The sequence below is a fragment of the Lissotriton vulgaris genome, chromosome 1_1 (assembly GCF_964263255.1).
Source record: "Lissotriton vulgaris chromosome 1_1, aLisVul1.2, whole genome shotgun sequence".
Classification (NCBI taxonomy): domain Eukaryota; kingdom Metazoa; phylum Chordata; class Amphibia; order Caudata; family Salamandridae; genus Lissotriton; species Lissotriton vulgaris.
Genome location: NC_141685.1, coordinates 545,719,650 through 545,747,102, shown reverse-complemented (window position 1 = coordinate 545,747,102; position 27,453 = coordinate 545,719,650). Strand labels below are relative to the sequence as shown.

The 27,453-nt window shown below is 43.0% G+C and overlaps 1 protein-coding gene across 1 annotated transcript in view; it reads left to right on the top strand.

Moving 5' to 3' along the window:
* The window catches only part of BTBD8 (BTB domain containing 8), a 541,977-nt gene that overhangs the window by 482,674 nt on the left and 31,850 nt on the right, over positions 1-27,453 (top strand). The window lies entirely within an intron of this gene.

The window sequence follows — 27,453 nt, the reverse complement described above, 5'->3', positions numbered from 1 at the left end:
AAAAAGGAATTTTGCCATTCAAGACAGTGGACAGTTTGCATTGGTAAAATACCATTTAAACCAACCTATCATAAGTCAAACAGCTCCCGACACTTATATTGCTTTTGTTGGAACTTGTGCGAGAAGTCACGTTTTATCCAGACAAAAGGGGCAGCCAGTGTACATTAAAACCAAACACAAGTGTAGAGTGCTGCTTACATTATGCAAAACACCAATAGTAAACTGTTTACAAGTGTCTTTATGTTCAACTTAAGGCATCAAATTTGATGGGAAGATGTAATCGTCCTCCTCTTTGTGCCCGGAGAAAGCCCAGGAATCTACCCTGTACCTAATGTGGAGAGCAGTGTCTGTAAGCACCATCTCTACCCCTGATCCAGTGTTGGTAGCAAAATCAGATTGCAACCCACCCAAACATTGTTTTTAAGAAAATCAATTCTTTATTCATTGCTTAGTGATGAGAAAATAAAGCCAATGTGGTTTGCTGCCCATGCAACCTTTTTGGGGCCCATGGAAAAAGCCATACAAAACCTTACTTCCATTAGTAACCTATTAATTGAGGCCAATTAGACACTTCACTCATTAGAATTTGTTGAATGTCAAACATATGGTAGTCAATAAAATAAGTGTCTATAGGCAGTACATGACCACAGCTATAACTTTTCATGTGTGATCAGGTATATGTAGTGTCATAGTCGATTACATTCAATTAAACTGAAAGGTCACATTTGTTTTAGTCAACTTAGTGGTGAGTAATGTGTGCTTTGTGTAGAAATAAATGGGCACATGAATTGACTACCCAGCATCAAAACTATGGATTATTTAAAATGCAGTTAATCAGTGTCAAGATAGTGTTTGTTTTCCGTATGGTCTAACTGCAAAATATACACAATATTGTGTTACATATTCATATTTTCTTAAGAAGCAACATTTAAATACATGTTAAACATAAACAATTTTGTACATTTCTACAAAGTCACTTAAATAACTATGTTTCTGCAATAAAAGATCCTCTTGCATTGTTCATTGTGCTGCATAGTTTACTTAGATCCTGAACTGTTTTTTCTATGGGTTGTCATAAAGTTGACTTATTAGGTTTTAGCGTTCTATGTATCTAAATTAAAAAGCCTCCTTTTGTGTTGAGTATTTGCAATGATATTGGAATGTGTTTTTCTTTGATATATTGTATGGGCTTGAGCTTACTGAATGAATTTGTGCTGTTGTGCACTTTAGTTTCGTAATGAAGAGTATATTTTAAATGTGTATTTGTAGAGTTTCAGCCTGTAGTCACCTCTTTTATTTTGACCTTATTACTTCAAGCCCTGATTAAAAAGAAAAATCCTAGCTAGCTTAGTAATGAGGGTAACATGGAATCGTAAGATATAGACCTTATCTATCAAACTGAGATAGCATATCCTTCAGAAGGTCGTGTCCCCATGCATCTTGTATATTATTCCTCAAAATCTTGACAATCTTCATGAATATCATTGGAAAATTAATACAGGCTGCTATAATGTCACGTCTCGTGATTAAGCCCGGCCTTCTAAAAATAATAAAAATGTTACTAGACCTGCAGGTTGAGCAACTTGAATAATCTAATCTACCTAACTGTAATGTACTTGACATGTAAACTGGTCTCAAATTGTGTGATGATTGGCAAATATTTTATTTTACAGAGTCGACTTTTTCTTCATTCTCACATGAGCTCACCTTCAAATATGTGATTTCAACATTTCTGCTGCACAAAACAAAAATCTTTTGTTTGATTAAATAGACTCAACATTTGCTCCATATGTAATAAGAATCTAGACCACATATAGGGTACACATGATGCCTGACTTGCCTCTCGGTTTACTAATATGGCATTGCCATCAGGGCTGCAGCAGGAGTGTTTCTCAGTTCATGTTTAAATGCTCATTTTTAATAAATCTATAACTAAAGCATGATGTGGTAGCGGACTGTCATTTACAGACAGTAAATTTTCAAGAAATGGCCAAAAACCTTCCCAATAACTTACAGCTTTACTGATAAAACTATATAGTGTATTAACAATCTGAAAATTGAGTGTCTGAAATTTTTTTTTAATTTGCACATAACCAAGTAAAGTAAGTAAGTAAGTAAACTGAACTTCTAAAGCGCCTGGTTACATGGACCGTGTGTCCCTGGGCTAGTGTGTCGACTCACATACGTCCCCAGGCAACCCACCCCACATCCTCTACCTTTAAAGGCATCCTCTAGGGAAAAGATAGGTTTTTAACTCTTTACGGAATATCATTTCTAAGGTTTCCAACCGCAACTTTAGGGGCAGTCCATTCCACAATCGGGCAGCCAAAAACCGGAATGAGCGCCCCCCCCCATTCTGGCTCTTTTAACTTTGGGCACCTGAACAAGACCCGACCCGCTGGATCTTAATTGCCGAGTCGGGATATGGGGCGTTAAAAGATTAAGAAGAAAGTGAGTGCCTTTCCCCTGAATAATCCGGTGACTGACACATAAGGCTTTAAACTGTACCCGCTTCGTGACAGGAAGCCAGTGTAACGTCTCCAAAGCATTCAGTGAGGAAGCTCGCCTGGGTAGTCTCAGGACCAGCCGAGCGGCAGCATTTTGAATCCGCTGTAATCTTTGTAGGCATTTCACGTTGGCCCCTACATAAAGGGCATTGCCATAATACCAATGCTACCAATGCTCCGAGAGAAATGTTTCGAATAGTGAAAACGCTGATTAAGGCCCCTGACCCCCCTACATCCGAACTTTCCCCGGAAGAATCTGGTGCTCGTTGCAACGAACTAGCAAACTTCTTTGCCACGAAAATTGAAAAAATCCTACTTTCCCTTCCCCCACCCCCAATAGTAGAGCTCAATCCTCTATCGAGGGACGATATCAATTCCACCTCACCTCATTTAGCATTTTTTCACCCCCTCAGTGATGAACTTTTCCCCTCCCTTTTCAACTCCATAAAGAGTGGTTCCCCTCTTGACCCCGCCCCTATGTCCATCTTGAAATTGGTCCTCCCCCATGTTAGTAGAAACATCATTGATCTTGTTAACACCTCCTTGGACTCCGGGATAGTACCCCAAGATTGGAAACTAGCCATGGTAAAGGCCTTGTTAAAAAAACCAAATCTTAACCCTGATGACTTCTCTAATTACCGCCCCATTTCCCTCCTCCCCGGTATCAGCAAGCTTGCTGCAAAGTGGGTCAACAAACAACTGGCATCCTATTTGGAGTCTCAAAACCTGCTTCATCCCACACAAACAGGCTTCCGAAAAGGACAGGGAACTGAAACAGCTTTGTTGAGGGTGGTTGAGGTATCCAGGAGGATTCTGGACGCAGGTGGCAGCGCGGCCATTATCCTCCTGGACCTCAGCGCCGCCTTTGACACGGTTAATCACCGTGTCCTACTTGCCCGCCTAGAAAGAATTGGAGTCACAGGCAAAGCTCTTGAATGGCTTGAATCTTTTCTTAGTAATAGATTCTTCAAGGTCTTCTCAGATACCAACTGCTCCCTCCCAATACCCTTACAGTGTGGGGTGCCACAGGGCTCTTCCCTTAGCCCCACACTGTTTAATGTGTATATGGCCCCCTTGGCAGAGGTAGTAGCCCCCTTCGGAATCCAATTGGTGAGCTACGCTGAAGACACCCAGCTAGTAGTCTCCCTCACCCAGACAGACTCCCCTCAGAACAATCTTTGTAGCTGCCTGGGTGAAGTCGCAGGATGGATGGATGCCTCCCATCTAAAACTGAATGGAGGAAAAACCGAGCTGATGTTGCTCGGAAGAAAGGCCTCCTTTAACACCCCCTCTATGTGGCCTTCCTGCATGGGACCCGGACCCACCCCCAAGACGGAGATAAAGAGCCTAGGGTTTTGGCTCGACACGGAGCTCTCCTTTAAAACTCAGGCAAAAAAGACAGTGGCTACGTGCTTCGGTCTAATAAAAACCATCCGGAAAATTCTTCCCCAGCTACCGGAAACTGCGAAGAAAACCATAGTCCAGTCCCTCATTCTATCCAGGCTGGACTATGGAAATGCTCTCTACTTAGGAGCCCCCACCTCAGTCATCCGTCAACTGCAGATAGCTCAAAATTCCGCAGCAAGGCTACTCACCGGAACCAGCCGTCGTACCACCGCAGCCCCTGCATTAAGGGCCTTACATTGGCTCCCAATAAAGGAGCGAATCCATTTTAAGACTCTCTGTCTGGTCCATAAAACTCTCTATGGGAACGGCCCCCCCATTCTGAAGGATATGATCAGACCATACATTCTATCTAGGCACCTTCGCTCTAACCACCAAAATCTCCTTATAACACCCAGGACCAACAAAGCCCGGTCTGGGGACCACCTTTTCTCCCAAAATGCAGCAAAACTGTGGAATGCCCTACCGCTATCACTTCGCTTAGAACCCAGCTTGCTGGTGTTCCGAAAACAACTAAAAACAGCATTGTTCCCTAGGCCATAAACCAGTCTTCCCCATCTTTTATTTTCTGCATCACCCTTCTATCTATCATCAAGCGCTGGGATGCTTCCGAGTAGCCATGCGCTATACAAGAGCCTTTCAATTTCAATTTCAATAATCCAGTCTGGAAGTTACCAGAGCATGGACCAATGTTTTCCTAGCTGTTATGGGAAGTAAATCCAGAATCTTTCTTAGGCCCCGCAAGATACCGAAACAGATGTCCGCTACACGGCTGGTGTGATAATCAAATGTGATCCTGGAATCGATCCAAAACCCCAGGTTCCTCACTTGATCGCTGGGCACAGAAAGAGGCCCAAGTGTATGAGGCCACCAAGCCGACGTCCAGACAGAGGGAGCCTTTCCCACAAGTAAAGTGTTCGCATTTGTTTTTCATCTTATTATAATATTTTTTTCATCACACAGAAGTATTAAAAAAATGGGCTTTCACAACTACTGAAATATATTTTGAAATGTTTGTAAAGTTAACTTATCAGCTATTTAAATATGTGTTAGGAAAAACCTGATAGGCTACAGCCTTTTATTTCACACTTCGTACAGCAGGTCAGACCATTCACTTTACAAAATCCTGGAACTCTGGAGTCAGAGAAGGAAAAGTAATTGTAAACTTACTTCTGACCTCTGTCTCTGAAAAGAGCTAATGTAACAAGTTAAAAAACAAGATTTAAAGGCATCTTTATTGCTACTTCACATTCTGACTGAACAGAACACCTGTTTTTTGTCAACTCGCCATTTGTCAACTCGCCAGAATGGGCGAGTAGGTCGTAAATATAGTCAACCTGATAAAATCGCCATACCGAGTGAGCAAATAGATATTTCATGGCCTTGAGGCGATATAGCTCATTTTAGTCTAAAGCCTTCAAATATATCTCCAAAATCTCTAATGTACTAATTCACTATTTTTTCACAGACTTGCTGTCTGAGTTGGAACTCGCAGGAGCTTAAAGATTAAACACAAACACATGCATGAGACCCTTCTCCAAAGAATAGCACATACGCAAGCTAGGAGTGTTCTCCCTGGTGATGCAGAGGCCCGAATGCTTTCAAAGGACATTGGCCTATGGGATGGTTACTAGCATTAGTCTCACTTTGTTTATGAACCTCCGTATTGTATGATTAAAAAAATAAAGACACAGGGTGGTATGTTTGCATACAATCCCCCCAATATAATAGGGAGGTTTCTAGATAACATAAGAGTACAGCTATTAATCATCCCCTAAACTTTTCTACATCTTTGGGGGCTGATCCTTTAATAGTAGGAACTCCAGGATACTTCACACAGCTGCTAAATGAACCCTGCCAACCCTGCCCAAATTACAAATGTGCACTATACAAATTCCAAAGAACCAGATTCTTCAGTGCAAACCTTAACCTCATAGATGCTATTAAACATTCCTCCCCAGTGCTGCGCTGTCCATTGGAACTAGTGCTGAATGGACGTCCAATGGTCGTGCGCAGCACTGGGGAGGTAGTGCTGCCGTCGGCCAATGCACCGAGGCAGCACTTAAGGGATTAACTTTCCTTTATCAAAACATTTTTAAAAATCAGCCTCTCTCATATGCAATGTATGTTCTGTTTCTTTGTGCTGCTTCAATAAAAATTATTTAAACCTAAAAATCAGCCTCTGATTGGAAAAGTATAAATTTCTGCTGACAAATCATTTTCTAATCATATAGATCTGTTGATTACATTTCCACCAAAGGGGAATAGTGAAACTGCGACTCATCTCATGCTGTCGAACAGTTGACTTAACTGTGTATATTATTTCCATTTTAGGGATCTATTTATTATTATATGTCTTTATGAGAAATTGGATTGTTGGTTGAGGGGGTAAAACTCTACTCAAGCAACAGCCACAATCCTTGTCAGGGTGAACCACAAAAAAATCACTAAATTAACCTGGTAGCTTGGCTCAAAAGCAGTCAAGCTTAACTTACAGGCAATGTGTAAAGTATTTATGCAGCACTTAAACTGTAATAACTTAAACAGTAATTAAGGTAAAACACAACACAAGAAATATTCCATACCTTTTAAGAAAACTGAGTCACTGTTAATGAATTATTTGACATCAAAACAACAAATTTCCAATCAGTACAACTGGAGTTATGATTTTTTTAAGTGTAAAGTGAAAAATAGTGCCTAAAAGATCAAACCACCAACATCTAGTCACACGAGCCCAGGGAAAAATCACAAGTTCTGGCTGACCGAGATGGAGCACAGGACCAAGTTTGGCCCATTGAGGATTGTACAGCATGTTGTTGGTGCGCTTTCTGTGCAATGTGGCTTTGCTAGTCTTTGCCTCGTCTGGTGTCGGTTCTAACGGTGTTTGCAGCTGTGCTGCAAGGCTTTGTGGGGCTTTGTGTTGCTTCGCTCCAGATTTGCTGGAACCTTCAGTTACGCCAGGAGGAGCTCTCTCTGAGGACAGCCAAGGGCACAAGACCTGGGAGGCACCACTTTCGCATTAGGAACTCACTCCACCAGAGGCCAGTGAGGCTCATCCAGGTCCAGTTGCGTGTCCAGTGCAGCAGGTCAGCTGGGCAGTTAGAGAGTTAGACCTCTGGAGCTTCTTGAGTTCCTGTAGCTCCGAATAGGAGGTCAGTCACCAGTCATCTTGGTATCAAGCAGCAGGGCAGTCCTCTCAGGGCACAGGTCAGGCTTTCTGCAGCAGGGCAGTCCTCTGAAGTATACCGCAGGCCACATGCAGCAGGGCAGTCCCCAGTGTCCCTCCACAGGTCCAGAATTGAACTGAAGAGTGGGTCTGAGAGCCCTATTTTTATAGCTGGTCCTCCTTTGAAGTGGAAAAAACGTCTTCTGAAGTTTTCCCCCTTCCCCACACAAAAAAGTGTCTGAAATTTGCCCTGGTCCCAGTCTGTCTGTAGGTACAATAGGTAAGTATTAAATTCTTTCCGTGTGAGCAGAGCCAGTGTCTTTGAAGTGCAAGTAGGGCTGTGCACAGATATGCCTCACCATCCTGCCTTGGATGGCCCTTCTTGCCAACATCCAGTCTCTCTATTGTATGTCCGTCTGGGAGGAATATACAAAGGCCAACTACATCCAGTTATGTGACCTAGGAAACCGGCTGCAGGCACTAAATGGTTAGGACAGAAAAATGTAAACTTTCTAAAAAATAAAAAATAATTTTTTTTTAAACTTTCTCAGAATTGTGACTAAAAATCTGGCTTTATCATTAAGGAGGATTTTAAATTATAATTCACTAGACACCAAACATTACTTTTTTACCTGCTCTAAGACAAACATTATCCCTTATTAACTGTAATAAGGTAACTCAGTATTATCATATGGGACGGGTATACCTCACAGTATTTAAAAAAACATTTGTGAGTTGTTCACTACCAGGGCATGTAAACGTTAATAGCACAAGTCCAACGTTTTAGATAAAAGGCATCTTGCCCGATGGGCTGTTTAGGGCCTGCCCTAGTGTTGACCTATATGTATTGAAAAGGGAGTTTTAGGCTTGGCAAAAGGTTTACTTTGCCAAATCGAATTGGCAGTTTAACACTGCATACAGGCTGCAGTGGGAGGCCTGAGACATGTTCAACAAGGCTACTTAAGTGGGTGGCACTAAATGCTGCAGGCCCACTACATTCTACTAATTTACCTGCCCTGGGTACATGTAGTACCACTTGACTAGGGACTTATGAGTGAATTAAATGTGTCAATTGGGTGTAAGCCAATTTTACCATGTTTAAAGTAGAGTACAAGCACTTTAGCACTGACTAGCAGTATTAAAGTGTACAAAGCCCTAAAGCCTACAAAAATTAATTCCGCAAAACAGGAGGGGAGAAGGCCAAAGGTTTGGGGGTGACCCTACAGAGAGGGCTAAGTCCAACAGTCATGCACAAGTTCCATTGACAGTGATTTCTCACTGAACACATTAGCAGATTTTCATTGGAATACAGCTCCGAATTTGGTTCCTACCGCAATAAGTATCTCTTGGTGGGAGAATGTTATTTGATATGTTTTCATTATATTAAGCAAAATGTTTTTTTAAACTTAATTTTATTGGCATTTTATAAAACACAAGCAACAAAATTTCACAGTCACCAGATTGGTCACCGATTTAGTGGTGCATGCACCCTCGAGGTCGTAGAAAATTAAGCAAAATGTTGATTAGCCTGTATCAGATTGTTTGCATGTTCTTAGCAGAACTGTTCCTTGAACATCTCTGGTTGTAGTGAAAACATCACTGAAACTACTTAATATAAATAATTTGTCTATCATCATGATTTCAGGAAATATGAATAAGCATTATTTTCATGTTTTATTGGAACATACAGACCTGTTTAATATAAAATATTCTGTGCTTTGATTCATGATCGGAAGGACCTTGGTGGATTATTTATACATAATATGTCACCTTATCCGGTCACTCAAACAATTCATGGGCAGTAACTTCCATTTAGTTGTACTTTAGCACCCTCTATTGCTTCCTAATAAATTTGTGTAAACAATCCCTATGTACATTTGGATTTTAGTTGCATTTTCATGAATATGAGTTTGGGTGCTTTCAGATGCAGACCTCTCAGTTACCCTGTTACGTTATGTTATGGTACGTTACGTTTGCTTATAAAGCCCACGAGTGAATGATACGCTGGGGCAACTGCTAAGCCAACAAATCGAACAGAAAACTACGACTAGAATGAGAGCAAGAGCTCCGAGGTCTTCCTCCAAAGTGAAGCAAGTTGGATATGTAGGGATGGTTTCTTGCAAAGATCTCTAATGTTACTATCTTTTCTCAGATAGCCGAGCTGTTTGCCATATATCAGCGGACACTCTGAAGATGATTGCCTTGCAATAAAGGTGAATTCACTAGCAATGTATGATCTTGTATGAATAAGGACTTAGTTGCTGGAAGTGACCAGCTTCTTCAGCAGACACTGTGCCTAAAATAATGAAGCAAACTGCTTAATATATAATATTCTATAGGCGCCTCAAGAATCAGAAGAATACGTTCTGAATTGTGATCACAGACAGTAAAACGTGGTATTTTGCAATTTAGCCTTCGTGACAAATTAAATTAAGAGATCTTTTGAATTGACGAGATGAAATAAATACGTTATGTTTTTATATTCAGTAAAATTATTACTCAATATTGAAAATTTAAGCTTTTTACAATGTCCTCAATGTGACATTGAAAATATTACTAGATGTTTTCCCTAAATCTCTGTACATTAATGAGTTATCCTTGGAGTCTACACTAAACTTCATGATCGAACATAATGATAATCACAGTGTTACCTCCACCACTTTTAGTGAATGCTTACTGCACATGCAGACATCATTCTGTCTCCAACTTGTTAAAAAATGTATTTAAAAATGTGACTTTGTACCAGATGGTCAGAGGATCGTTGACTATCACACTACACTACACTGCAGTGCCTTCTTCCTCTTTTGAATACTTTCTTAACAGAATACTAAAGACCACAGTTTTCCCCAAGCTTCTAGTAAGATCTGTCCGGTACAAATTGAGACTATTGTCTCAAATCTTCGAAAATAACCCTTCCCAATTTAGTTCTTCTTTCTCAAGAAAGGTTAAGGTTATGGGTTCATGGTTTAGGATCGTGAGGTTTAGTTATACGGTTATGGTTCAAGATGTACTGTTATGGGTTTAGGATATAGGGTAAAGGGCTTGGTTAAAAATGCTAACCACTATGATTACATTTGTTTAGTGTAACTCTTGGAAATGTGTTTAAGGTGTATTGGTGATTTCGTTATTCTTTACTAGTGGTTCAAAATAACCAGTTAAAAGTGTTGTTTATCACAGTGACACTGCTCTTAATTAATTTCCATTAGCAGAAATGTTCAAAACAAACGTAAGCTGCTTCTCATTTATGGGGCCAAAAGAAGCGATCACATCACACCGATGCTATCTACCCTCCACTGGCTTCCCTTTGAGGCTAGAGCTATATACAAGACCGCTTGTATCACCCACAAAGCCTTGCACTCCTCCTCTCCTCGCTACCTGGCGAATAAACTGAAGCTCTCTGGAGGCTCTAGACCCTCACGCAATGCGGAGAATCTACTGCTTGAACCTCCCACTTTCAAGAAGGAAAGAACGATGGCCCAATCCTTTTCAGGCAACGCAGTGAGAATCTGGAACTCATTCCCCCCTCAGCTCCGGACCACCGCCTCCTCCCAGGCCTTTAAAAGGGACCTCAAAGTTCTCCTCCTCCAGAGACACCTCCAAAAGTAACTCACGTCCTCTCTTTTATCTGAAGGGAGATCTCCCACTACTGTAGATTTCGACTTTCCTTGACCATGGAAGGGCCTTCCCTGTGTGTTCTTGTGGTTAGAGTGGTTGCCTTTTACTGCAGTATTATCCTTGTATTTGTGTTTGGTACCCTTTTGCAACTTGCACACACCACTTTGCCCCTGTAACACACGGTTTGCTTCCTCTCACATGTGTTTTACCTTTTTGAGACTTGCACAAGTGCCACCTTTGCCTACGTAACGTTTGTTCTTGTGCCTGAGTCATTTATTGCAGTATTATACCTCAATTTACACTTTGTTTTCTCTTGTAGCCTGCACAATTGTCACTTTTTACTACCTCATGTATTTTTGGTTGCTCACAATTTTTACTACCTCATGTATTTTGTTTGCTCACAATTATCACTTTACTGTATGTAACGTAATGTTTGCTTTTGCAATCTTTTGTTCGTGTAATGTTCTCAGATTGTACCATTTCTGTTCCTATTGTGAAGCGCTCTGACGCCTTCGGGTAAAGTCCGCGCTATATAAAATTGCATAAATAATAAATAAATACTCATTTTGAATTAGAAAGGTACAACCCAGTTTAAGTGCTACATATTCCCTGCCCCACTACCATCCATTCAGCGGATCTCGCCATGAGGAAAGAGAAAGATCTTTCACCCTATCAACTACATTTGAGTCTGGGGACTCACAAAAATTCTCCTATTAGAAGATCTCAAATATTATGCTGCACATACCAAGCAAAGTTAACAGCAATAAAACCCAGTCCCGTTTTCTGGTGAGTTATATGGGCAATGCAGAGAACTGTGAACATAGACCATGTATGGACCAGTAGCCCTAAGGCGCGCCTAAGACAAGCCCGTCTGCGCCCGTCCGTGCCTGGCCCGTGCCTAGTGCCGGTCCCCCTGCCCGTTCCGTAGGGGTTTCTAACATTATCTGGTCCAAAATAGCACTACTACAACTGCGCCCTAGGGCATGTTCCCTGATTCCCTTATGCTGCCCCAGCCATTTAGAGGATTCCTCGTTTAAATGTTCACTATGTGCTTTTAGTCTGCGACCAGCTAAGAAACGTTTTACCCAAAACGGTAACATAAGTAAGCGTCATACTCTAGCCCCAACGCTTAAAACTGCGTTGCTTAACTGTCGTTCCCTGCCACGCCATGCTGGTGAGATCTGGTCATCCCTTACTGCGGACGCATGGGATGTACTGTTTCTCACTGAGACGTGGCTGAAGGATTCCTCGAACCCCGATATTCATTTGGCCACGCCTCCTGATTACCTCTTCAAAGGTTGTCATCGTGAGGGTGGCCAAATGGGCGGGGGTATTGCCATTATTGCTAAGGCACATTTCAAATTGACGACTACCAAACTTGGAAATATTGGTAAAATTGAAGCCATGTACTTTACTCTGGCAGATTCCGCGGCTGTTATCTTAGCTGGGATTCTAGTATACAATCCACCTACTGCCTCGTCTGGCTCTCTTATGTCGCTTGTACATTTGATTGCTGACCTGTCTCTTAAACACTCGAATTTTATTGTACTTGGTGATTTCAATTTACACGTGGATGATCCTTTATGCTCTCCGGCTAACCAGTTTCTGGATGCTTTGAGGGGTTTAAATCTCCCTCAACTAGTTCAGGGCCCCACGCATAAAGCAGGCCATACTTTGGATTTGGTCTTCTCAGGGCACCTGGACATCCTGCTTCATCCACCTCTCCCTCTTACCTGGTCGGACCACTATCTCGTGCCTTTTGATCTTCCCCTTATCTTGGCGCCCTTACCTACTGTACTCAATAAGGAGGTCAGGAGAAAATGGCACAAAGTAACCTGTGCCACCTTGAGTCCTCTTCTGCTTAATGGTCATGCACCCTCGTCTTGTAACACTGTTGATGAAATGGTGTCCGAATTCAATGCAACTTTGCTGAGCGCCATAGATACCATCGCGCCCCTCCAATCCATCACGTCTGCTAGATCTCGTCCTTCATCACCCTGGTTCTCCCAGACGCTTAGGGAGGAGAAGAGCCGTTGTAAAAAACTTGAACGTCTATGGCGAAAAAACTATGATCCAGAGGCCAAAGTTGTTTATAAATCCGCTCTGAGAAAGTTTCTCTCCTTAAAACGGTCAACTATGAGAGATTTTTTTGTCCTCCAAATCGAGAAATCTAGGAATTCCTCCAAATCCCTTTTTAAAATTGTGAAGGACTTTTCGCATCCTGCGGCCTTATCTTCTCAGATCCCGGCCAGCCAGGTACTGTGTAGTGGTCTCTCCGAATACTTTCAGGAGAAGATCGTGACCATCAGGTCCTCCTTCCCCCCAGAGGTTATCTCACCAGCCCCTAGTGAGATAGATAGGGACATCCCTCTCCTCGGATCTTTTAAGGAGATGACTATTGAGTCTTCTCAGAGACTAATTACACAGTGCAAATCCAGCTCTCCTCTTGATCTGATTCCGGCTACCATGATGGGTATTCTTGCCCCTATATTGATTGAGCCCCTTCTCGACATCTGGAATTGTTCTCTGGGTTCAGGCCAGTTTCCCTCCATTTGGAAGGAGGCCATGCTGGTCCCGATCCTAAAAAAGGCACATTCAGATCCTAGCCTCTTCTCAAACTACCGGCCCATTTCCCTTCTTCCCCAGTCAGCTAAGATCTTGGAGAAAGCAGTCCAACTGCAATTGGCTGAATTTCTGGAGACTAATCTGCTTCTCCATGACTCTCAGTCGGGATTCAGAGCAGGCTTTAGTACGGAGACAGCTCTCCTTGAAGTCTCCGAAACTGTCAGAGAGTGTGTGGATAGGGGCGAGGAGGCCATGTTGGTCCTCCTCGACCTATCCGCCGCCTTTGATACGGTTTCCCACACAATCTTATTGGATCGCCTGTGCCAGTTGGGCATAGGAGGTACTGTGTTGACCTGGATTAGTTCCTTCTTGAAGGATCGTTCTCAGAGGGTCTTTCTGAAGCCTTTTACTTCGACTGAGAAACCTCTTCTTTGTGGTGTCCCCCAGGGCTCGGCCCTGAGCCCTTTATTATTTAATGTATATCTTGCCCCTCTGGCCAAGGTGGTGGAATCTTGGGGAGTCAGAGTGATCTCCTATGCTGATGATACCCAGCTGGTGTTTTCTTTTAGGGATCACTCTGACACCTCTTTTGCCAACTTTCGTCAGTGTTTAAATAACATCTGCAATTGGATGACCACCAACCACCTCAGGCTTAATACTGATAAAACGGAGGTTATGTTTTTTAATCAGAAAACTCCTATTCCATCCAGCCTGTGGTGGCCAGTGGTCCTTGACCCCCCCCCCGATACCAGCTGTCACAGTTCGCAATCTGGGCTTCCTGTTTGATAATACCCTTTCTTGTGCTCCTCACATTACTAAGACTACATCTGCCTGTTTTGCGAAATTGGGTATGATTAAAAAGATTCTGCCTTACCTCCCATTGAATGCTCGTAGAACGGTGGTTCAGTCACTGATCACGTCTCACTTAGACTATGCGAACAGTCTCTACGCAGGTGCCCCTCTGTACCAGATTGAACGTCTGCAAATTGTGCAGAATGCCGCTGCCAGATTGATTGGCAGTATTCCGTTTCGACAATCTGTAGCATCCTATCGTAAACAACTGCATTGGCTCCCTATTACTAAATGGATCTACTTTAAGATACTGATTCTTGCTTTTCGAGCCTTGAACAATCTTGGCCCAGGCTATCTGAAAAAACGTCTTGTTCTATCACACTCTGTGAGATCCTTACGATCCAATAGTTTACGTCTCTTGGTTGTCCCACGCTTCCGCCTTTCTAGAGTAGGCGGTAGAGCTTTTGGAGTAGCAGCAGCTAGACTGTGGAATAACCTCCCCTTGGAGCTAAGATTTGTCCCCACTGAATCCATCTTTCGCCGCAAACTAAAGACTTGGTTGTTCTCTTCTTGATTCTCTCCTCCTTCTTTGAGCTCATTAGTTGTTAGCGCCGGGACACCCCCTCGGGGGTAGCCGTGCGCTCTATAAAATTCAAAAATATAATATAAATATATAGCCAATGCAGCTTTATCGCCTCTGAGGTGAAGTGGTGTGTGGCTATGCTTGGAATGAGGCGAGCTGTCACATTTTGGGCCATCCGCGTTTTTGAGCACAGTCTTATTAATTATTTATTTATTTTTTTTAAATAATTTTTATTGCAGATGTAAAATAGAAAACATACTGCTGTACATACCGATGTGACTGCCCATCCTCCCAGCCATACATTCCCCATCAGCAGCCATTACACAGCCATAATGCCCACATCCGGGAGGCTGGGCGGCGCATGGTCCGGTAACATTCACCCCTAGTAGTAGCCCAGGGATATCAGGATCTTCACTCGGTGAAGGATCTGGTATCTGCTTTTTGATTGTGCACAGTCTTATTAATAACCAAATAAAGAGAATTACAATCCTCTATACACAAAGCAATTAGTACCTGTATTACTGTCTTATTAGAGGAAACTGAGATGAAAGGCAGGTTGAGATATAGCCAATGCGTAATTTTGTTCCAAGACTCATTCAATGCTCTCTCCGAAATTTGGCAGGTGCGGGCAACATGGATTTGGCCCTACAGTGTTTAGTTGCTGGATGTCAGCAGAGGTTTTGTTAAAGGGGTATTACAGTGGATTCTTTCCAGGATTGCGGGAAAACTGCTGCTTCTATCACTCGATTACATAGATCTGTAAGATGACTTGTGATAATGTCAAACACGAGGATGTGTGGTGAGCAGGGATCAGTGGGAACCCCTGATTTAGAAGTAAGGAGAGTGCTTTTTACTTGCATTTTCATAAAGAACACAGAACTCTGGAGTAATGCTCATGAAGTATACCTGGATCCTTCGTTCAGAATTTGCGTGTGACCTGGGAGAACACCTAATGGGAAGCCTTTCATAGATATCCTCGATTTTTTTTCCTCCTTCTGAAACAAGTGGCCATTGATGTTCCACTTCTAGATAGGACTTGGCTTCTTCTCTGACCATGCAAGGGCTTTCAAAGACTGCTGATCAGCAGGTCTTTCTTCATAGAATTTCAGCAGCAGCCTATGTTTTAAATTTTTGAACCTGAGATGTAGTCTTATTTTGATCTTTATTTTCACCACTGAGTGTCTACAATTACTTGTCAAGCATTTTCCCATTGTGCCAAAGGAAAGCTGTTTAACTGTATGTCATAACTGGCACAAACATTTTTTCAAGCAATTATAATATTTCCCCAGTGCGTGTTGTGGAAGGTTTTGATACATTTTCTTATTGTGTATTTCAATATGAGAGAATATTGTATTGCTGTACACCCCTAAATAATTGGACAATTTAATTAAGTTATTGTGCTGTTACCACAAAACTATTGTTTTGAACACTATTTTGGGACAAGGATTACAGTCTTTTTGTTGGATCAATATGCAAATGAGTCACTCTGTTACATAACATCAGGTAATCCAAGGGCCATGCAGATCTACAGTCCAATACAGCGGTGCCATCTGCTTAATGTATGCCGGCCCCTAGTTTAGCTGGAAAAATTTGAGTTTGGCTTATAAAGTCTGCCATGTCCGCAGTATAAGAACACAATGAAGTGGGAGTAGCAGATGCCCCTGCCGCAGGCCTCCATTAGTCTTCAGGATTTATGGTATAAAATCGTTGTTGGGCGAGCAACGTTATCAATGTTACAACCCCACAATTTGTCAATAGTGAGTTTATAACAACTGACTTGTCCATGATTTCTATTGCTGTCTGTTCAGTGACATAAAATATCATGTTTTCACCTGTTTAACACATGAACGCATTTAGCTTCAGGGCCAACTGTTCACTCCCCTCACCCACTTATAAGTTGTCAGTTTTCTCTCTCTCTCTCTCTCTCTCTCTCACTCACTCACTCACTCACTCACTCTCTCCTCCCATAAACAACTTGTTTTTCTCTCACGGTCATTGTATACTCTTGCTTTACTTTAATCATTATTTCATACTTTCCCACTGTTGTGACCAAACTCTTGTTGAATTTCTCAATACCTTTCTTTCGTTGTCTGACTTTAAATGCATACCAACCCCCAGGCTGTGATCCAAATTTCTATCTTGTTCTACAGTTTGCTGCTACTTATTGACTAAGCAATTCTAGCACGATGTCTGATTGTTGAATAGACTATCTTGATTGAGGTTTTTGCTTGGGCAGAGGGGCCTTACATCTGCCTCGGCATCCTCATTGAGTGTTCAACCAGCACTCCAGCATGCCTCGGACTATAGGTGAAGAGTGAGCTGGCACGCACGGACTGTTGCTGGGCACTGGTCAGTGGTGCTTGCTCTGAGGTGGAATCCTCTGCCCTGGGTGCATTGTTGCTTTTTGACCTAAAGTGTTGTTGTTGTCATGAGCCCAGCACCCTCCTGCAGCAGGTCACAGTGCCCCAATTGTCAGCTGGTGCCTTTCCATGTACACAGAGAGGAGAGCGTCCCAATCTGGCCAGCTGAAGCTCAAGAGTGACAGACTAACTGATCCAGATGCGGGGCAAAAAACACTTTGCTGATGGGTGGGCCTGCAGCAGCCAACACAATTGGGGTACATAAAGGCAATAAGGCCCTGAGACAATATCTACACAGCTATACCTGATGAACTACCGGTGCCTGGTCTGGTTGGACCTATTCTGCGGGCACCTCCCACTCAACATCCTCCAACTGACAGCAGTAGTGCCATTGGGGTACATGAAGGAAGCAAGGCCCTGAGACAGTACTTACCTTAATAAACCATGTGAACTAACTACTGCACTGCCAGGCGGGGACTCCTGTGCTGGCATTTTCCACTCAACGTCCTCCGCTTCGACACGCAGAGTCATTCTTTGAATCGGACTGCATGGTTACTAGTCTCCCTCTCCGGAGGAGACCTGTGGTGGCAAGTGGGCCTAGCACCAGATACTGGCAGCCCATCACTCTGATTGGACACCCTTCTACCTTGACAATCCTCCTCTCCACCCCACAAAGCTAACCCACCTGCAGTGTCTTCTTACCACGGTCTGCCACAATACCTAAAAACCATGGGGAGACTAAAGTCAATTACATTGAGCGCACACACCCATCATCAGATCGCTAGGACTCTCAAATAATGTACCGCCTGCCAACTGGGCCAGACAATCTCAACTCATCCTGGAGGCAATTGGGACAGCTAGAGTTTCCCTAGAGGCAAAAATATAGGCTGTTGCCATTAACGGTGACCTATTGCAAAAGGACAAAAAGCGGCTATCCAAAAGGTTCACCCAGTCAGAACACATGCTGTAGGAAATGCAACCCCAAACATCAGCAGAAGTTCCAAGATATATTGGACCGTGTGTGCTTACTGGAGAACTGGAGAGCATGGTAGAGGACGTGGAGGGTTGTTTACTCAACCACAACATATGAATAATACGAATGCATGAGTGCTCTGATCGGCAAGATGCTGTTGAGTTCCTTAAGAACTGGATCAAGGGCTTCAAAGCACTTCACAAACGTCTCCCTTTTTCTCTATCAAGAGGACATGTCCACTAGCAGCATGCAGACCTCCTCTTGGTATCCAGCATAGACCAACTGTTGCCAAATATTGTCATTTCAAGGATAAAGATGAAATATTGTGAGTGGCAAGGCAGGCCGAGCGACTTTTAATAGTCATTGGTTCCTCATTTTTCTGGATTATAATCTGGCTTTCCAGCACCAGCGCACCTCTTTTCTAAGCGTTAAGAGAAACTTCAGAGAGCTGGATCTGAGGTATTCACCATTGTTCCCAGCCATGTTCAAAATCATGACAGGTCATAGTGCCCTCTTTACCAATCTAGAAGCGACTTGGGAATGAGCTGAGTGACGGAGATCTTCGGCACAGGCAGGTGTGCCACACTGGTGGGAACATCAGACAGCTAGACTTAAATGTAAGAGACCCATGCCCAATCCAGTGGCACCCTTAAGCCCAATAGCTGTTCCTTCACAGGACAAGACTCAGGACAGTAGACACTCTGTGCTTGTTGCAGCAGCTTTCTTTAGAGACCAGTCTGAAGCTCCACCTTTCCACTTTGTCTGACATCTCGGACAATGACAACAGCTCATCACGCCTGACTTTTCTCCATGACTTGTGATCCCCTTCTGAGGTGACCCCTCAGACTGCTGACTGCCTCCTGTAAGTGCCGCCTCCCTCGGTTTGCCTAATGGGTCTGAACTCTTCCAACATATGTCACAGTACGGTCCCTTCAAGGCCTAACTTTTTGAGGTAAGAGGTTTCAGTTGTCTGTCTTTGTCTCCTTCTTTGGCTCGTGGTTAACACACGCTAGCACTCACTTGAGAAGTTTTTCACTGTTACAGGGGAAGCCAAAGGGCGCTGTCTGATATCTAACAATATTCCCTACTGATTCTCTCTCTCCCATTAGGGCACATGGCTTCTGGAGATACAACACACAGAAGCATCAAGGCAGGGGTTTAGCTTTATATTGGCTGCATAACATACCCCATATGGTATTGCCCATTAATCTTAGCTTTTGTGGGCTGTCTGTCAATTTATCTCTGTCCTTCATATTGATTTTAGTATTGTTATGGTTTCTGGACTTGAAGGGTGTGCTGGCATGCATCCTTCTAGCACGATTATGACAGAGTGGGTGATATCACATCTTTAACAAGAGTGGTGAGTGGACTAGGCATAACTCTCAAGCACAAGTGCCGCAGTCAATTTCTACATGATCACTTAGACCATTATGGGAATGTACACCACAAATACAAGATATAGAATCTATTCCATCCTAAAGTGTAGGGGCTCACATAACCCTGCCCAAGAATCTCAAATAATACTAGCAGAAAGTGCCAGACTTAATAAGTGTTAGTTAGCATGGTGAAATATTTGACAATCATTTTTCGATCTGTGCCAAAGGAGCCCTGATCTGGGTGAAGGCGGGCACACCTTTTGAGTTCAGCATGTTAGTGGCTGACACGAAAGGCAGATTTATTCTGGTGGGGTGTAAGCTGGCTGGAGCCCTAGTCTTACAGAGCACTATTTATGCTCCTAACACGGTAAAAACATACATTCTTGAACTGGCTGTCAGAACAGCTCGCCAGGAATGCGCACATTCAGTAGATCCTAGGTGGGTGGTTTAATTATGTGTTGGACATCCACAGGCCCAAAGAGTCTGTATGCAGAAGGACTAGTTCACTGGCTTACATAATGATCCATAACAGGCATGTGTAGACTACACAGTCTTCAAGTTAGACTTTACTCATTCAATTCCTCCTTCTTCCCATCCTCTCATAGCTCCTACAACGCTCCATATTGGAGGATACTGTATTCTGTGGTACCCAAGCTGAGAAGGTACACTATTGTTGTGAGGAGAGCAACAGCATAGCCTCTTCCCCAATAACGGAGGGGATGCTGTCAAAGTGGTAGCAAGATGTCACTGCATTCATGCGGTGGTGGGAGTGTGCAGCGCCCTAGAGAAGCATCTGCAAATGATGAGGATTTCCTCACTCAAACTAAGAGAAACCTGGTGGGTGACACCACACTGTGGAGCTCACTTAGACTCCACACACAGAACAGGCCACCTTAATGTAAAAACTACTTTGCCTTAACTATACCGTTAACACATTTTTGGACTCACACTGAAGGGGAGCAGGGCGGGAAGACTATTGACATTGTGAAAACACACATGCACCTATGTCATCACTCTGGACTGCACAGGGCACTGCCTTACACATCCAACATGACATCCACACAGCTTTTTACGAACATTGTCATGCTCTTTAGGAGGGCAAGACTGATGGTGGCGACTGAGGAATTACTCACTGAGCTACGATTACCTATGGTTCCCCACACGCTGAACAAAGAAATAGATGCTCCAGTTACTGTTCAGAACATCATGGAGACCATACATGAGACCATTTGTATAAAGGCAAAATGCTAGGCCAGTCAAAAGAATGACAAGAGCAGACAAGCGGGCGTACATGGATAACCTTGCCAGCCAAGCAGAGGAGGTACCCAGTTTATCAAAAAAAGGGAAAAGGTCTTCATCTAATGACTATAGTCCGTGGTACATCTTGTGCAACATGCAAAACCCCTATCATGGACATGCAAGGCAGTCTAATCAAAACAGCCGGACATTCACTGGGCGGAGCTCTTCAAAGAAGTCTAGACCATTACCAACAAGTGAAGCAGACATCCAAGAAGCAGAGACAGACTTGAATGTGAACACTGACCCACCACGGAAAGAAGACATAGTCCCTGCCACCTGATCTCTCAAGAATGGATAAGCTCCTGGCCAAGACAATCGGAATGTAGAAATGTTCAAGGCAGACCCTGAAGCATCAGCCAATATCCTTCAACCACTGTTTTTTTCCACTGTTTAAATCAATTTGCAAAGAAAAGAAAGTACCAGATGACTGGAACCTATGAATCATTGTCAAGATTCCAAGAAGAGGGGGCATTGACCAACTCTAACAACTGGCGTGGAATCACCCTTCTGTCAATCCAGAGTAAAATCCTGGCAAAAATCTTTATAAATTGCATTTCTGATGTTGTGGGCAAGCAGTTAAGAAGCCAGTTCCACACGGTCGTGTTGACCAGATCCTTACTCTACCTAATATCACAGAGCCATGCACAGAATAGCAGGGACAAATATATATCAACTTCATTGATTTTGAGAAAGCCCTTTGACAGCATCCACCGTGACAGATTCTAGCGTATACTGAGGGCCAATTGCAATACCACAGCAGATAGTTCTCATCAAGAGCGCCTGTGATAATTTTACCTGCAAGGTGGAAGATAGTGTAGCTTTGAAGTCAAGACCGGTGTGAGAGGGGGGTGCATGATGTCAGCATTGCTCTCCAGTCTACTGGGTGATGCACTGCACAACTGAAGACCAAGCCAGAGGTATCAGATCGACCTTTTTCTCTGCATTGGAGGTCCTTGACTATACGGAAGGCCTAGTCATGCGCTCGCCTCAACATCTGCACACATCAAGTGGGCCCGAAGATGAGCACGAAAAAATCAGAAGTCATGCCACTCAACATCCTAAAACCTTCACTGATCAAGATGGATGGAGAGGACCTAGCCATGGCGGAAGAGGGAGTACTATCAGACATGATGTTGAGCACACTGAGCAGGGCCTGGAATGCGTGGAGGTCATCTCAGTACTGCACCCACACCACCCTGAGGCTTTACCAGAGCACTGTTCTGTCCACACTCTTGTATGGATCAGAATGCTGGCAGATGATGAAAAGCAACATTAATAAAGTATCAAGTCTTCCACACCAGCAACTCAAGAACAATCTTTCACATTTTCTGGCCTCGAACCATCTCCAACCAGTAACTGCTCATCAGATGCAAGCACAAGAGGGTAAACACCATCATTATGAGAAGAAGATGGATAATACACACAGAAGAGAACAAGACTACATTACAAGAACAACTCTCCACTGGACCCCAGAAGGCAAACAGAAGAGAGGCCAGCAACAGAACACCTGAAGGGGAACTGTGGAAACAATAAAAACCCTGAACCACAGCAGGGGCACCGTACAGAAACGAGTCTAAGACAGCCAGAAGTGGTGGTCCTATGTTGCTGCCCTATATGCCATTTGGCATAAATGGCTGTAAATAAGTATGTAAAATGTCAGGGACTGACTGGTTAATGAAGGGATTCTATTAGACATGCCCTACTGCTCTTGCAACAAGGCTGGCTTTCCTGTATGAAACGGACATGTTTGGGGGTTTAGTCTATCCGTGATAGGAAATGGCAGAAGATGAATCATCTGGTTAAACGGAAAGGGAACTTGCATACCCATACATAATCTTGCACAATGCTAAATATAAATATATACAATGTAACATTCTACATAGAGCCTACCTATCTCCTTATTAAAATTAATCATTTTTTTTCCTAATGACAGTGCCTCATGGTCTCTCCATGCCGCATCCCCAGCGGGCCTTCAGCACGTAATGGGGACAGATCTTCTTTAGGGAGTAACTGGGCTGAATTTCTGGATAGGTTTACAGCTATTACTAGTTTAGTTAACTTAGAAAGAAGGGAGACGTGCCCAGAACCCTCTGTAGGCAACAGATTGTTGGCTTCCCCCGTAAATCCAGTAGGTAGTTCTTTTAGTGACCTTTATACTCCTCAAAACTCCAGACCTTGGCGTCTGCTGTGACCGTTGAGTATTCTGTGTGAGGTAATGGGAGTCCACCGTTCTGAGCGATAGGAGAGCAATATTTGTGTATGGCTGCTTTCCATTTCTGCGAATAAATAAATAATAATATTCTGCGAATAAAATAAATAAAGATATAAACTTCTCCCGGAGCCTTTCTTCCATCATCACAACTGGCAACAAGGATGGTTGTTTTTTGTCCTGGGGATCAGCTGTGTTAATCCATTTATTCTTTGGTTCAACTATAAAGGAGTGAAGGACTCTTAAGGGACACCTGATTTTTACTGTACTGTGATTCCTGAGTGCGGCAAAAGGTCCTTCATCTTATTTGAGGCAACATTTGGAGTTTCCCTTCCAATTCGACAATACGATACCTTACTGCCTTCGTTGGAAAAGTGTTAGCACTCAGGTACTTTTATAGCAATAGAGCATGAGTGGATCTTCTAAGCGGTGTACTCTTTCCTTCAGAAATACTCTGTCATCATACAATGCTTACATCTGCATTCCAGGACTCCTTTGTGGCCCACATTGACTTTGCATTGCGTGACCTTATGCGGCAGCCATCTTTATTCACTTCCTCATTGCAAGTTACCAGGAAGTGTTTTTTTTTAATGCTGGTGTTCTTGGTGTCATAAACAGTAACATGTTTCCGTGCTGGAATCACCTCTCTCATGATTTCAACTATTGCAGGTCCCTTACATAGATACTGGATCTCTTTTCAGGACTATACTCTTTATCTTTACACATTCTATTTTTGGCATACTTTTGTTTTGATGTTGTGTATTTCAGTTCTCACAGTGTTGACTGTTAATTTTTAGTTGAGGTGAAGCAGGGCCATTGAAGTAGTCCAGCACTCAGGTGAAGAGTGGGCAGTGAATAATTCCACAACTAACTTTTGAAGGAGAAAAAATTAAGTCAACAAAGCTTCTCTCTTAGTCCTCCGCAGCCTTTTTTGGTCAGTTAGTACTGAACCTTCCATGCTTTGGAGTGAGTGGATGGAGTACTTTCTGAATTATATTGCCATCATAGATGTACAAACTGACATGTCTCCTGAGCAAAATAATTGAGTTTCTTACATTTGTTAGTTCCCGCGTGTCTAAAAAGCTACAAGCAACTGCCTAAAATAGTGCCTGCAAATGTTTTTAATGCTGCGATTCTAAACAAGGATAATCATTATGAATCATATTCATAAGGATTCCTTGGTTCAGGTTTTTACAGAGGAAACTGAAAAAGAATGAGTCTGTAGATGAGTATGTCAACGAGTTAAAGAAACTAGCTGCTGATTGTGATGTTGGTGGTTTGCTGGATGATCTTATCAGAGATCACGGTGTTATGCATGTTAATAATCCTGTCATTAAGAAGTGACTCTGAGTGAATGGAGATTCTATTTTTGATGTTATTTTAGCAATAATGAAGAAATCTGACATTCCAGATGTTCCAGTGCCATGAAAGTTGAACTGAAAAATTGTGATCAGGCCTGCATTGAGCAGTAAACTGAATAGGGGTGACCAGTATGAAGGGAATACTGGAAACACCTAAATGCTAGTCTAGTACACTTAGCCTTAATTTAAATGATGTCCAGCTAAGAAGGATAAGTGTAGTAAGTGTGAAACTATTGGGCATTTTGCAAAGGTGTTTAGCAAACATAGCAAGAGTGTGTGGTGTGTCGAGGTATCTGACTCTGAGGTGAAGTTGTTGGATGATGACAATGAAATGACTAGGTAAAATAAAAAGACAGCAAGGATGTTTTTTAATTGGCAATGATAACCAAAGTGCTAGATTGGAGGAGTTTGGTTGAACATTTTTGCTGATTCCTGTTCTCTATTTACCGTTGTGAACGAAAATGTTTGGAGAAACAAATGTGGCAAGAAAGTGGGTGATAAAATTGTTTCCTACTGACATTCACCTGGAAGAGTATATTTGAAAATGAACTGGCATTTTAGGTTATAGACAGTTCAAATTTATTTTTAAAAATAGAAATGCATATGATAAGTTGCATGTGTCAAAGTAAGGTCCCTCTGTTTTGGGATGTTGAGACCAGAAGAATGTACATACTGTTTTTGATCCTAACATAAAAGAAGGGTTCTGGATGAGAGTGTAAGAACGGGTGATGCTATGTTAGACAAGTTTCCTAATGTGTTTCGCAAGACAATTGGTCATCAGCATGGTTTTGAACATACAATTATTTTGAAGAAGGGTGCCCTAAAATATACACGGTCAGAAATATTCTGTTTGCTTTAAGTGACGATGTGATAAAGGAGTTAAAAAAAATGGTTGAGACTGACATTATTGACCCTATGGAGGCTTATCCTTGTATTTCTCCATTAATTGTTGCTCGCCATAGTAAGGACTTTGTGTTGATCTTTGAAAAAAATTTTTTTAACATATTTTATTGTCAGATTGCACATACATTGCAGGGCTCTGTACCCCAGAGACAACTGCAGTATCACTTTATAGAGACAGGAAAGCAATCAAGTTTTCAACATTGCTACTAAGGTACATATCCAAGGATAACCTCCCGAGCACAAACCCCTTGCCCCCAACTCCCTCCCCTCCCTCACCCACCCACCCCGAGTCGCACATTGTCCATCTTGTTCAGCTCACGCTTCTTACATATAAAACAAAGAGATATAAGCATAGACACACACACCCTCGGGCCCCTCACTGCAGTGCACCAAAACAAAACCATGGGACCCTGTAAATATTCCACTGGAAGATCTTCCAAGACAACAGGGGGCTCCAGCCACAATCCCTTATAGCACGCCCATCGTTTCCAAATTTTGTAATATTTGCGTGGACAGCCCCTGGCAACATTGATCTTTGACATTTAAATAATATTAGAACATTGGAATGTTGAGAGCTCCATTGAAGACAATGGCGCGCAGTAGCAGCCTACATCAACTAATAAAGGCCCACTGCTTTCAAAATGTCAATATTCTCATACAAAGCTTTAAACTGTCTCTTTTCCCATACCTCTCCAAAATATACAGAGTGGGCGGGTAAAGCGAAAGGCAGAGGCTGTGCTGCAGGGCACACCGAATCCTTCCCCCGCCCTCCTCCCGCAGCTCACATAATCCCTTGCGCCTCGGAAGGAGGTAAGGGGGGTCCTGCTCAGCTCTTAGAACTCTGTGGCCCTGCTGAATTAGAAAAGGCAGTTATGCTGAGCCCTGCGGCGCTGTATATAGCTGTTAGATCACAGCAACAGCTGTGAGTCAAAGGCTTCGGAGACTCAGTGATTTCAACCCTCTCGAGCTTCAAGAGTTCTTTGTTTTTATAATTAAGACTTTCTGCCCTCAATGGATAGAATATTCTTACAGCATTATAGCCTGTCGTAAAGGGCTATACCGGTCATTAAATCCCGCTCCCTTGTTAAAGTCCCTTGTTCGGGCTTTCGCTACGTCAGACTATAAGGGTGTAACAAAGTAATTGACCAGTCTCTGTTGCCAAAGATTAATGAAATGCTAACTAAGTTCAAGAGTGGTTTTCCACACGTTATCCATCCTCGGTATATCACCAGATTCCTTTACATATGAGATCAAATGTTTGACCGCTTTCATAACTCCCATAGGCTGTTTTCAATGTAAGCATATCTTTTTGATATAGTTCCAACTGCTGCCGTTTTCAGAGGCTTTTGTTGCAGTTATGTGGGAAAGAAGTCAAATATTTTCAGTATAATATTCTTCTTTTTGGTGGTACTAAGCAAGAGCAGGATTCCAGATTACAGAATATTCTTGGAATTTTGCAATCCAATGGATTAACATTGGAATTTTCAAAATGCTCTTTTTCCAAGGACAGTGTCAGGGCCAGACTGGCTACCGGGCATTTTTAAGTAAACAATGCAAAACCAAATGATTTAAAATATGCTTTAAAACCATTTGTTTTCTTTTCTTTATTTATGATTAACTTTGCTTTATTGTCTTTCTAGCATATAAGTAAATACATTGCATACATCGGGCAGTCCAGTATCTCGTTTTCAAAACCTTCCCCATCCCTCCAGTCTGGCCATGCTAAAGTAAGCAGGTAGGAGCACCGAAATGTCCCTGGGTGGGGGAGGGGGGGGGGGGGGGGGGGGAGGGTTAGTCGCTGTCTAGACAAGGTCCGGGACAGGCCCTATCAGGCAGTACAAAAAGTCTAACTACCCCTAAACTCCCCCCCTCCCCTGAACCGGTGTGCTAAAAATACGCCACAAGAGGGCCCTATCTAAGGAGTCATTGTTGGACAGCAGATCATGTGGCCTCAGGCGTTGACTGTGCCTCCGTAAGCCGGAGAAGGCGAAGGTATTTCGGACAGGTCACCTCTTTCATTTCTAGTGCCAGCAGGGACACTAAGAGACGCCAAATAACCCCTAATGTTTCTCCTGATTTCATGAGTGAAGCTTGAATTTGTTCCATGCCTAAGATGTACCATAATTTATGCAACCAGCCCATGTGTGTCGGGCGTGTCGTTGTTCAGCCGAGAGAGAGAGGATGTGTTGGACAGATGCATCTAGCGCTAGACCCATCTGTTTCCCCCGGATGGACTTCAGCCGGTATGTCATTGGGTTAGGGAGCCCCAGGATTGTGTAGGCAGGGAAGCGTGGGATTTCGGTGTCGAATTGTCTGTCGATGTCATTGAGGATAGCGGCC